Source organism: Taudactylus pleione, unplaced genomic scaffold (assembly GCF_031769625.1).
Source record: "Taudactylus pleione unplaced genomic scaffold, aTauple2 ptg000201l, whole genome shotgun sequence".
NCBI lineage: Eukaryota > Metazoa > Chordata > Amphibia > Anura > Myobatrachidae > Taudactylus > Taudactylus pleione.
In genome coordinates, this window is record NW_028284603.1 from 7,614,343 (window position 1) to 7,627,130 (window position 12,788).

Consider the following 12,788-nt stretch of genomic DNA (forward strand, 5'->3'; position numbering starts at 1 on the left):
TAAGCAGTAAAATACTTCTATACAGTATGTATTCTCAATATTACTATCACCAAAAGCTTCTCCTAATGGCTCACACTACAAGTAGGGGTTAGAACGTTAGAACAATGCAATTTACAGGACGCAACAATTTATTTTAAAGCTGATTCGTTTCAATTTGACTACCCACAAATTCTAATTAACCATGAGTCTTCCTATGGGCATGGCCATGCTACGGTGGTGTACTTATTCGTTACTATGGAGTTTATTGAATAGTAGCCTCAAGTTATCGCATTAGGTAGTAATTCAGTATTAGGTAACTGCAGTTGTCAGATGAGGTTATTCCTGGTGTTACTGGTTACAGCTGTATGTGCTGCCTGTGTGAGTTCATAGCCTGTCAGCCATTATTGTCTGTCCTCAATGTTGTCACAGATCTGTATGGTAAATGCCAGTGCTGCATATGTAGCCTCTGTTACTCTCTGTGAGGGGTGCAGGGCATTATTATCATCACAGACCTGATCTTCCTAAATCTGTCAGGTCCTGCTCCCACTCCTGGGAACCTCCATCCTCTGACTCCTCTGTCAGCTCAGCGCTCTCTGGCTGTCACCTGTCAGGGCTGTTGTTAGGTAGTTCCCTCCACTTCCTCTCTCAGGACGTCATTCAGAGTCGGTCGTTGCGGCCGCACGGTCGTAAGGGAAAAGGGGCCGGATATGCAAATGATGCACTCGCAAGTTGCGTCCTTAAGATCGGATCGTTAGCTAGCCGACCAAGGGGAGGATGCGGCCGTAAGACAAAAAATACCCCCCCTTCTCGTACGCATTAGTCATCTCCGGGCATATAAGGATTAATCGAGAGCATCGGGAACCATCGGAACTGGTCGTAGAGCTTAAGGTTGACCATACCCTCTCTTAAGCTCTACGATCAAGTCAGTGTAAAAACCTCCCATGTCACGTGTGCTATGACACTACTTAGTTAATTATGCACTCCCATAAAACGCCATTTGCATAGTCAGGCATGCCTGCGTTCGGATCTCCACTCCCCCGTTCACAAGCACCTTCCCCTGTTACCACCCACAAACGCCTCATCCTGTCACTCAAACTAACGACCTGGCCAAGTTGAAGGAGAGAGATATTTCCGATCGCAACAGCTAGTTTGCGCACGCGCATTGCAAATTTTACGCATGCGCAGTTTAGCGAACATCGGTGGCGTACGACCGTGCAACCAGGGGCAGCTCTTGGGTGGATCTCGGGGGTAGCTCACTGATACAGCCCTTTCCAGATACACAGCCACACAGTGAGAGACTCTTAGGGCCATATTCAATTAGCTTGCGAAAACAGGTTATCGGCGATAATTTATAGCCGATTATGTCATTTTCACCAGTTTCACTTATCCCCATATTCAATTACAAAGACTTTTCGCAAGTGTGAAAAGTCTTTGTAAAAAAACGGGGATAAGTTTTCACCACTGCTTAGGTGGCAAAAAAAAAGTGCAGATTTGGGGTTTTGGGGTGCAGAATTAAAAAAAATAGTCTGCAGCCTTTGGATTGTCCCCTTAAAGTAATCTGTGTCAAAAAAATAAAAAAAAAAATTGCATAGGACCCCCCAAAAAAGTGGTTTAATTTTGGGGGTGAAATATAAATTGACTCAGGGGGGTTCCCCAAGTATGCGGCAGGTGTTTTCTAGAATGCGGGTGGTTGCGGCAGGTGGATTTTTGAAGAACTGAAAAAAAATCACTTTAAGGACTTAAAAATATGATTGCACCAAGTTTCATGTACCCTAAATTTGATGGGACTAGTTACTTTCCCCCCCAAAAAAAGCTAAGTGCTATTCTTCACCACTGCTTCAAAGCCGCATTTATGCACCCACGGTGGCTGTTTAAAAACCCCAATTACCTTCAGCAGGCCAGATCTGGGGTACCCATAGTGATCCCCCATGTCAGACCATCTTCTAGGGGGTGACAGGCTGATTTCCCCAAAAATGACAGGACTTTTCGATATTTACCATTCTGCCGGGTCCCATTTTCGCTGATTCCTAATTGAATAGGGGGATAAGCGGGAGCACGCCCGATACTTTATCCCAGGAAAAAGTATGATGATGGCGAAAAGTCTGACCTCGGACTTTTCGTCTCAAATTGAATATGGCCCTTAGACACTCCCCACTCCTCTGGCTGCAGTCCTTGCCCAATTCTGTTTCACTGTGAGGGGACAGCTCCTGTTTTAAAATCCTGCAGCTCATACCACTTGTCGTCCCCCCTCAGACACAGATTCCAGAACATTCTCCCCTCACTCACTGCAGATTTGTGGCTCCTGACTTCTCCCCCACAGCTGCAGCAGGTGTGTGACTCCCCTGTTCCTTCAAGAAAGCAGTTTATATTAAAACAGAAATGTAAATGATGAAGCGATGCCTAGTTTTGGGGGTATCACACATTCCCCAGCGAAGAACTTGCTATAAGTTGGAAACACTTTATAAAATGTATGTGGCCATATTTTATATGCTAAAAAAGAGGCCAACAAATGGACTATTTGACACAGCCCAAAATAAAAGGTCCTAAAACTTAAGAACTCTTAAAGCAGGATATTATTCTCTTCTATTGACCTATTCCCCAGTAATACTGTATGACGGCTCCTGGATGAGTTTATCTGCAAAACATACTCCATTTACTGCAGATTATTATTGTTAACTTTGTATAACATTTTAAAACTGTAACTTGAACACTCATGAAATAAATGACATTTTAAGCAAGGAAACACTTTGCAATAAATTTGGGAAAATAGTTCAATCGGAAATATATATATAGTGTCTCGATTGTTGGCACTTTCCTCCGATGGTAATAGTGGGGGCTCCATTTTACTGTGGTTTGCCAAACTTCACCTTAAGATTCCTGTCTCCGTTCTATCTCTTCTCCTCCCAGGGCTCTGTTGTTTGGTATATGGAAAGCACCTTTGCCCCTTTTGTAAACCAGGTTTGCATAATGCACAGGTTCTCAAACTCGGTCATCAGGACCCCAAACAATACATGTTTTCCAGGTCTCCTCACAGATCCACAAGTGAAATAATTAGCACCACCTGTGGATCTTTTTTGTCAGTGAGTAATGAATACACCTGTGCACCTGCTGGGTGACCTGGAAAACGTGACCTGTGTGGGGTCCTGAGGACCAAGTTTGAGAACCTCTTGCATAGTGCATCACTGTTGTTATAATCATTGATGTCCATGACATTTGTAAAAATCCTACTGGGGGGAATTCTGTCTAAAGTGCTAGGGCGATATTCAATTGTTTTGGGCGCCTATCACTTTTCATGAATTTTTGTGCCCAAATGCACCGGGTTTAGACACGTAAAGCTACTAAACCTGTGTAAAGTACTAGATGCACTCGTTTGGGCACCCAAAAGCTGTACATTTCACAGATCTCTGCTCGCCACCTCAGGAGGGTGCGAACAGAAATAATGGGCGCAAGTGCTGCAAGCAGAAAAAATTGAATAGCTCTAGTGTCCCCCCCATTGAACACTCCAAAAAATTTGTACAGTCTGAAACAAGTTGCCTGAACTTAAACTCGACTTGACACCGCTCACACTGTTATACCCCTTTTACACCGGAGCTAAAACCCGGGTTATTGAAGGGTTAACCCGGGCAGCTCCATGGTGTAAAAGGGGAGAGGGTTGAATCGCCGAGTCGAGTGACCCGGCAATCCAACCCAGGCAACTAGCAGGGTTTAACACGGGCGCAGCCCGTGAAACCCTGCTGTGAGAACAGCGCACTCCAGGTCACGATGACCTGGAGTGCGCTGCTAGCTGGCCGATTGGTCCGGCTTCAGTGGCGCTTGGAGATGACGTCATCTCCAAGCGACCACATTCACTCCGCAAAAGCCGGGTCTATGCAGACCCGACACCGCTGTGAGCGGCGCTGACTCGGGAATATCCCGAGTCGGCGCCGGCAAAATTCCGGGTCCGATCCGGATAGGAACTCTGTTCCAACTCCGGGTCAAACCCGGAATTTAGATGGAACAGGGGTATTACTGGCTTCTTGGTACTTAGTTTAAACTAGGTAAGAAATCAAGGTGTATGTCCACTTCTACTTGCACGAGTTATATCTTCCTCATTAGCAATCCATGATAAAGGGGTCTATGTACTAAGCTTTGGAGAGAGAGAGAAAGTGAATTGAGATACAGGGGGTCATTCAGAACGGGTCGATGGCCCCCCACAGAGCATGCGCACGACGGTGCCGTCCCCGTCGTGCGCATGCGTGAGATCCGCTACGACCGACAGTGCCGGTCGTAGCGGGTCTCGATCCAAAGGGGAGAGCTGTCGATGTTGATTGACAGCTCGCCCCGTTTGGAAGGCGGGCCGGGGGGGTGGCAGCCCAAACGGAGGCGTTGCCATGGGAACGCCTACCGTTTGGGGGAGGCCCCACTGACATCAATAGTGATGTCAGTGGAGAGCTTCCGGCTCAGACAGAGCCAGAAGCTCTCCGGGGCTTACGACAAGGGAGACCCTACCCTAGGGTCTCGTCGTAAGCCCCGAAGGTCGCGATGGTCTCTGACCATCGCGACCATCACCGGAGCGGTCGTGAGAGCTGTGGGTGTTAACCCACAGCCTAACGACCGCAACAGAGGCGGGCGGTCAGGATGCAGGTGGCTGCCCAGTTTCTGAGCGACCGCTTGCATCCTCCGACCACCTCTGAATGAGGCCCACAGTACCAACCAACTAGCTCCTAACTCACTTTACAGGCTGTTTTTGAAAAAATACAGTTAGGAGCTGATTGGTTGGTACTTTATATACTTAAACTCTAAGGATTAGAGCCTGATTCACTACAGATCACAATTCTGCTTATACGCACGCAACGCAGTTGCTAATATCAGCAGTGCTATGTAAATGTTTGCATTCGCATTGAAATCGCAGCCTGACATAAGGACGCCACTTCCCCTTACTCACATCCGTATACTAGGGCAACATAGCGAAACAATGGGTAACATTGAGTAACATCGGACCCATACACACAGTTAAGGAAGGTCAGACCTCACTCAGGAATTGCTTACTTATGCACATGCTATGAGGCCTCAGGCTGCGTCTGGTATCACAGTGGCTAATTTATGCACGCCCCTGCAACACCATTGAAACACACTGGCACGCCTGCATTTGCCCTGCCACCCATCCGTCAACACCCACAAATGGCACTTCCTGTCAATCACTCTGTGATGGGTCTGCGATCGCAGTCCTGATCGCAGTGCCTGGCTCGCGCACTGCAATGCATGCACTGTGCGAATTAATCGTCCGATTTCATGCGTATAAGCTACTGCGTTCCTTGCTGAATCAGGCCCTTAATACATAGACCCCCATATTCACAAACCTATTTCTTCTCTCTGTTCCTGAGAATACACGTAATAGCAAAACAGGCCACTGGGATTTATAGAGCTCTTCTAAATAGCTGATCTCACCACTAACATTAACCTCCCTCAAGCAGAACCAGTCGACACAACCCACTAAGGCCCTCATTCAGAGCCGTACGCTCTGAGCAGAGCGCACGCTCTGAATGAGGGCCGTCCTCCATAATTATGGAGCGTCCTCCTGGACGCTCGTATAGCTGTGGGTCACCACCCACAGTCTATACGTGCGTGCAGGTTGATGGCCGCGATGGTCTTGACCATCGCGACCATCGCCACTGTGAGCCGGAGCCTGCGGTTGAGTTTCTCAACCGCAAGGCCCGGAGTGATTTTGGCTCTATCAGAGCCAAAATCACTCCCACTGACATCACTAGTGATGTCAGTGGGCCGGCTTCTGACGGTAGGCGTTCCCTTGGGAACGCCCCCGTCAGGGAGGCACGCCCCCGGCACGCCCACCAAAGGGGGCGTGCTATCAATCAACATCGACAGCACGCCCCCTTTGATCAGACACAACGAGCGAAGGAAAGTCCTTCGCTCGACGCGTCTGGCGCATGCGCACGACGGAGCCCCCTCCGTCGTGCGCATGCGCAGTGCACACCATCGACCCACTTGCGAGCGGACAGCCGCTTGCGAGTGGGTCTGAATCAGGCCCAAAGCTCCACTGAGGATAATGGGCATTTCACTTCGGTAAAGGAAAGCCCTGATTGTTAAATAAGCATCATTAAAAGAAAAAGTGGCTTAAAGTAATTTATATCTAAACAATCTTCCCCTCTGAATTTATGTATGCAAAACCAACCAGCTATTTTAATCATAAATTGTCTGGTTTGGAAGGTTTTGTCTATAACATTTAGTTGGTGCTCGCTCAGCCTCTCTCGTGGATACACAGACACGCATGGCTACAGGTACAGAATGCTTAATGAGTAAAAGTAATTGACAAGCCTGGTGCATTTTACAAATAACCATTCAGGGCAGTTGTGTTCTGTGAATACACACACAGCATGGGATGTAGTAGTCGGCATCAGTTGAAAATGAAAGAGGCATGTAATTGGGGAAGAGTCCCAGTTACTGTACGAACATTTCAGAAAATCAGAGTTGGCTGGAATGAACTCTTTAGCAATCCACGTGTACCTCATGGTATGTACTTTAGCCATGTAACATAGAGTTACCAAACCATGTATTTGATTATCTTATTGTACTCAAAACAGAAGTTGCAGGTGTAGTTTAAAAAATCAGGGATGATCAGACATGACCCCCCAGATTTCTTATGCCCCAAGACTAATGTATACAATGCTATATTATATCCACTATATACCCTGTAGGATAAAAGAGTAATGTTGGCATTGTCTCTCCCTATACAAAACTTGGATAACACAGATGTAAATAATACCCCTTTTTACACCAGAGCCCTTTTGGCAGCGAGCGAGCGCTGTTAGCGACTGGGTCTGAATCAGGCCCACAAGTCTGTGAACTTATCATGGATTCTACGGGTTTTTGGGCGAATCTTGGTTTTATTTGCACAGAAGAAATGGGATATAATTGAATTGCGCAGAAAAAAAACTTGAAAAACGTTTTGGCTTTTTTTGCATGCGAAAAATTAACGGTACTTATTGAATTCCCCCTTAGTGTATTATGAAAGTATCTTTTGAGTTTTAGCAGAAGGGAAAAGAGTATTAAATTCCCAATCATCTAGAATTATATGCAATTTTTATAATTAGTGTCGGCCAAAACAACCAATTGGAGGTCACAGTATACTTACGTAGTTCACCTTTTAAGTGATTGTAAAGTGTATAGTTGGTATGAAAATAGGGTGTTATAATTAGAGCTGTGCGATTCGATTTTCCTATACACACACGAACTATAGGGTTCCAACTACAATCAAGCCCCAGCTAGGATCACTTTTGGGGTTCCGAGTAGAACCGAGTCCCAGCATCGGTCTACTGTAAGTTCATAACTCAGATTTAAAAACTGAATCTCGAGTTTTGGATTGCATGTAAACAGATCCAAATTACATGATATTAGCTGTTTTTATCAATTTTAAAGAAATCCAAAACCGAACCACAACATTTGAGGTCAGTTTTACCAAAACAAGGGAGTCCGTGCACATATCTAGTTATAATACATTTCTGAAGGGCAATATTGAAACTCTGCCGTAGTGCAGCTTCCTGCAGTAGTAGAGTCCCTTCAGTATCTCTGGACTTGTTGTTATCTTCAGATGGTACAAAATAACGTTTGAGAAAAATGAACGTGAATTCAAATTGACACTTGTATTAACAAATTACACCAAGATGCCTCTTCTCTATTATCTCTAAAGTACATACAAATGAATGAATCTGACTAGTAATTTAGCATTACTTTTTTCTGTTTTTCATTATTTACCTCCTTCACCTACTTATATAGAGACGTTTCCTCAGGCTTGCCGACTTTCTGGCTGCCCCTTTCAGGAGGGAGCAGCCAGATCGGCATGACAGGGGGTGTGGCCAGCTGATTGGGGCGGGGCCGGCCGGGCTGTGAGTATTTGTACACAATGCCGATATTACAAGCATTGTGAAGCAGGGGGCGGGGCCAAAATGACGCAATTCTGCGTAAATCCCGTCACCGCCCCACCCGCTGCGGGGGATTCAGAGGTAATTGCGGCGGGGATAGGATTGGTGGGGGGCAGCCGGGAGGATTGCCTGCCTTCCCGGGAGGTCGGGAGCGGTACCTGATTTTCGGGAGGCTCCCGACCAAATAGGGAGGGTAGGCAAGTATGCTTTACCTGAATTTCATTTTTATCTACTCTTGTTTCCAGATGTTTTTATTTATATCATAATGTGGTAGATAGATATATTTCAGCGGTTCTCAACCTCATCCATCACGTTTCCCCAGCAGGTCATGTTTTGAGGATTAGTTTCTGTGGAAGCAGGTGAGATAATTACTGACTGTCAGGGTTCAGCCTAGAATCAACCGTCTCTTACCTCTGCGCTGGCTACCCCTGACTTCTCGTGCGGTCAGACGTCTTGTGCGGCGACGGGGGGACGCCCTGAGAATTCTGCCTTAGGTGCTATAGGATTCCATGGGAGGCCCTGTGGTTCGGAGATGGGAGTTTCCATCATGGGCTTCGCCATGACAGTTCTTTCTCATGTGACAGTATCTCTACCAATGGTAGCATGGTCTCGGTCAGCTGACGCTGTCCTCCTATTAGCTGCTACCTATGAGTATATATCCAGCTCCAGAACTCCAGGTAGTTGCCCGAATAACGTTTGTCATTCCTAGTGTATAATAGTGGTGTGCTCGTTCCAGGTTCCCTTTTGACTACCTCGAGTCTGTGTGCAACTCAGTGCCACCCCTCGGTGCAACAGTGCGTCATTCCACCTCTGTCTGTGTGCAACTCCGTGCCACCTCTCGCCGCAACAGTGCGGCAATCCACCTCTGCCACTTCTCTGTGCAGTAGTGCAATACACTGTGCTCTTTATCACAGCCTATCGGTACCTTAAGTACCATCTCCTGACACTATAGTGTTTCTCCAGAGACACATACCTCGGGCCACCGTCTGTGTGAGTCTCTATTCCCACGGGGGTTGGACACCTGATCAAAGGACCGCAACCTGCTTGTTGGTTGCAGCAAAACCCATATCCCGATTTGTAGGGGTCACTGGTGAACACCTCCCGGCAGGTTAGACTCCGCACCATTGATCAGGTCTCGTCAATGTCCAATCTCTGTGGATGAGGAGATAATACATTCAGGCCCCTCGCCTCCGACAACCTTGGACCTCTACTTTCAGTACTCCAGTGGCAAGCGTGACACTGACCCAGCAACATAGATGAAATCACCTGTACATGATTAAAGAAATCCACAAAACATGACTTGTTGGTGGTACTTGAGAACTGGAGTTGAGAACCACTGGTATATTTTATTAAGTCTAACATGCTCCATGTACCATCTCATATACACTTTGTATGAGTATGGGTTAATTAGAGTCTATATAAAAATCTGGCCACTCTGAAAAGGTGTCTTGGTCTACAGGGTTATCAGATCTATTTCTTAATCCAGAGTTTATCAAACTCCACCATTACAGTCCAGGCTTTAAGGATATCCATGCTTGAGTCCAGATGGTTAAATCAAATTGACTGGGTTACTAAGTAGGGGTTTATTCATGAACAGCCCTTTATCAGTGATAAAAGGGCTTTTCACTGCTTCACCACTGGATTTCTCCTGCAGTGCCCCTTATTAGTATAGGTCGGAGCACCCTGGGCCGGCCCAGAACAAGGCGCCCTTAAATCGTGCGTGGCGAAGCAGCGTGTGACCAAAATTGGGGGCATGGCTTAATTTCCATAGGCCATGCCCCCATGGCACGCCTCCAAATAACGTCAGGCTGGGGGTAAAGCCAGCCCTCCGTCACTGGCTGGGCTTCCCCCAGCTCTCTCCCGTCAGTGAATGGATGCTCGCTGCATCCATTCACACTCTGGGGTCCGGCACCGCCACACAGCTGCGGCGGTGGGGGTCCCCAACCTCCTGATTTCACCACCCGCGGGCCACTTCGGCCCACGGGTGGAACAGCGGGACACTATTGTCCCGCTGAAATCGGGATGCTGGGGAGGGATGCGCCCTCTACGGGTGGCGCCCCTGTGCGACCGCACTGGTCGAACACCCCTAGAGCCGGCCATGTTCCCCATACACTAGTATGGGGAGAGCAATTCACAGAAGCACAGAAAGCTCAGCTTTCCTTTTCAATTCTAATTGTTTTTTTCCATCTCAGGATGGTGTAATGTGCCTCCTGAGGGGAGAAGAGCAGGGAAGATAGCTGTCTCCCTGCCTTCATCCTGCTCTCCCCGCCCCCTTCTCTGACAGCAGTCCAATCACCTGTTCAGGCAGTGTCCATAATACATTGAACACTGCCGTTTAAGCATTGGGTAACAAAGATGTGATAGATCTTTTTATGCATTGCTATCAGTCCCATCAGGTGACTATTCCCCGATGTTGCAGACAAAGCCCCCGCCCCCAGCTCTGCTGTTGCCTGCATGCACCCAGGGTACTGTGCCTGCTGTCTCTGCCTGCACCGTGGATGCCATGCCCCTTCGTCTCACCCTGCACTGTGGATGCCATACCTCACCATCTCTGCCCGCACCCTGGACTCCATGCCCTGTCGTCTCTGTCCGCAATGTAGATACCATTCCCCGTCGTCTCTGCACACAACGGTGATACCATGCCCCACAAACAGGGAAAAGGCACGGCTAATGCTGCTTGCTTAGCTACTGCTGGGGAGTGGGGACAAGTGAAGTGGCCAGGGGCGATGTGGGCAGCGGGGGAGGCTTGCTGGAGAGCCGCAGGAGACAGCAATGGGCCTACGTGAGTATACAGCAGACTGAGTTGTTGGCGGAACTTCAAGTGCTGAGGAGGCTGCAACTTCACCGGCGCATGCGCAGTATCAAAATCTCAGGACACTGATGCGGTAATTTGCAATCCGCACTGATCCGTTGCTTCGCTGAGGAGGCTGAACATGGTTGGACATCGGTAAGTAGTAGTGAATCTCTCGGTAACTTCAAGTTATATTGCATATCAATATGATGTGATAAATCTAGAAAGTTCCCGTGACCTACTTCTCCATCTTTATGTAAGTTACCTGTGCTCAAGCATGGATATCCTTAAATCCTGGACTGCAATGGTGGAATTTGGGAAACTCTGCCCTAATCATACTCATGTTTAATTGAAAGTTCTTTTTCGCCAGATCTCAGCATGAGAGCATGTTAACGTATTCATGGAGCCAAGAGGGATTTGTCTGTGGTTAGATGAGATTGTTTGATAGGCTTATTCCAACGCAGGTGAAAAAAAAATATTTGCATGGGATTTTCAGGCTCAATTATAAGTCTACCTAACCTGGTTTGCTCATCCAAATAAATCGGGGAATATATGTCTGAAATTGCTTTATGATATCTCCAGCAACAGTTTATATCTGGTACAAAAATCGGGCCTTCGTCCAATATATGTATTACATATAATCTTAGCTTCCATAGTCTGGCATGAGAAAGGAGTCATTAAAAAGGTTGTATAGTTGAGGAGAATTCTATATAAACATTATGTAATAGGCCATTGAGAATAATCAGGTCCTGACAACAATTTCTTCTGTTGAGACCTCTGAACCTGCACCCCTCAACTACGTACTAATGCAGCCTAGGAAGGCAACAAAGGAGATACCGTAATTTAACAGATAGAATCTTCCTGTGAGCGTTTGTAACACTAAGTTTCTGTGCCGGAAACTTATCTTCCTTCTCATAACATTTTTTATAAAGTCACCTCAAGTTCCTGTCAACACAAGCTGACAAGAATATATTTAATTCTCCCCTCATCATTATGAGTTTGTCCATGTCATCATTGCTATGTGAGTGCGTATGAAGGTCTTCTATATTCTAAAGTTGTTTGTACGGTCTTGTTCCTCCTTGATTTAAAAAAACTAGCTGTTTAAATGACCGCCTTTATTACAGCCATTTCTGCATTACAATGGACAATATTATTTATATCCTGAGATTTATTCAGAGATTTAAGCTGCATACACACACACAACGATTTGTTAAACGATATTGTTTAACGATAATCGTTTGAAAAAATCGTTCTCTTTCTCAGTCAAATGATGAACGATAGTTTGTAGTTTGTAGTTCAGTCAGACTTGTCAACTCAACGATTTTCATTAAGGGAATATCGTTTGTAGTTCAAAAAAATTGTTCATTACACTTTAAAAAAATATGACAGATAATCTGACAGAAATCGTTCATAAAATCGTTGGTAACAAAATCGTTGTGTGTGTATGCAGCTTTACTCCTCATATACTTGTGTAAGGAATCTTTCTTTGATCTCTCCATCCTGTATTAAAGATTAAGTGCCACAAGGAGGCAGGTGAATTGTTGAGATGTCACAAAAGTCAACTGCTACTTGGATATGGTTAAATTAAAAGGGAATACTATTATTATAATTATTATCATTGTCTATATAGCGCTACTATTTTTACGCAGTGCTGTACAAAGAATATTACCTTCACATTTATACATTTAGAGGTTCCAAATTGTTCTACAAAGATTGCAGCAATTTTATTACAGGTATCATGTACGGAGTGGTAAAAAGGTGTAATCTTTGGCTAGGGGACCTGTGCACTATATGGGGAGAATTAAATAAAATGCAATGTTGATTAGCGCCAGGAAAGAGTTCCCAGAGCTATTCAATTGGCTGCGCTGTTAACCCCAACTAGAGGATTTCAGCTCGCACCCTCCTGAGGTGTCAAATTCTTAATTGTTCTAATATGTTCTTGCAGGTGACGTTTGGTGTTGCCTACATATTTAATATTGCAGGAACATTCCAGAAAATATATAACGGATGTACTCATACAGCACATGAAACTCCTAGTTTTTTATTTTTATAAATAACTTGAATCTGTAAAGAATTTTAAACTGGTGTTAACAATTTTACAT

At 45.9% G+C, this 12,788-nt stretch overlaps 1 protein-coding gene across 1 annotated transcript in view; it reads right to left on the reverse strand.

Annotated features, from left to right (window-relative positions):
• Window positions 1-2,979, reverse strand: part of VPS54 (VPS54 subunit of GARP complex) — a 115,390-nt gene extending 112,411 nt beyond the window's left edge. Inside the window, exon 1 of the mRNA XM_088477225.1 lies at window positions 2,847-2,979. The gene's annotated coding sequence lies outside the window, so the exon portion shown is untranslated. The remainder of the gene's footprint in view (window positions 1-2,846) is intronic.
• Between the last annotated feature and the right edge of the window lie 9,809 nt (window positions 2,980-12,788).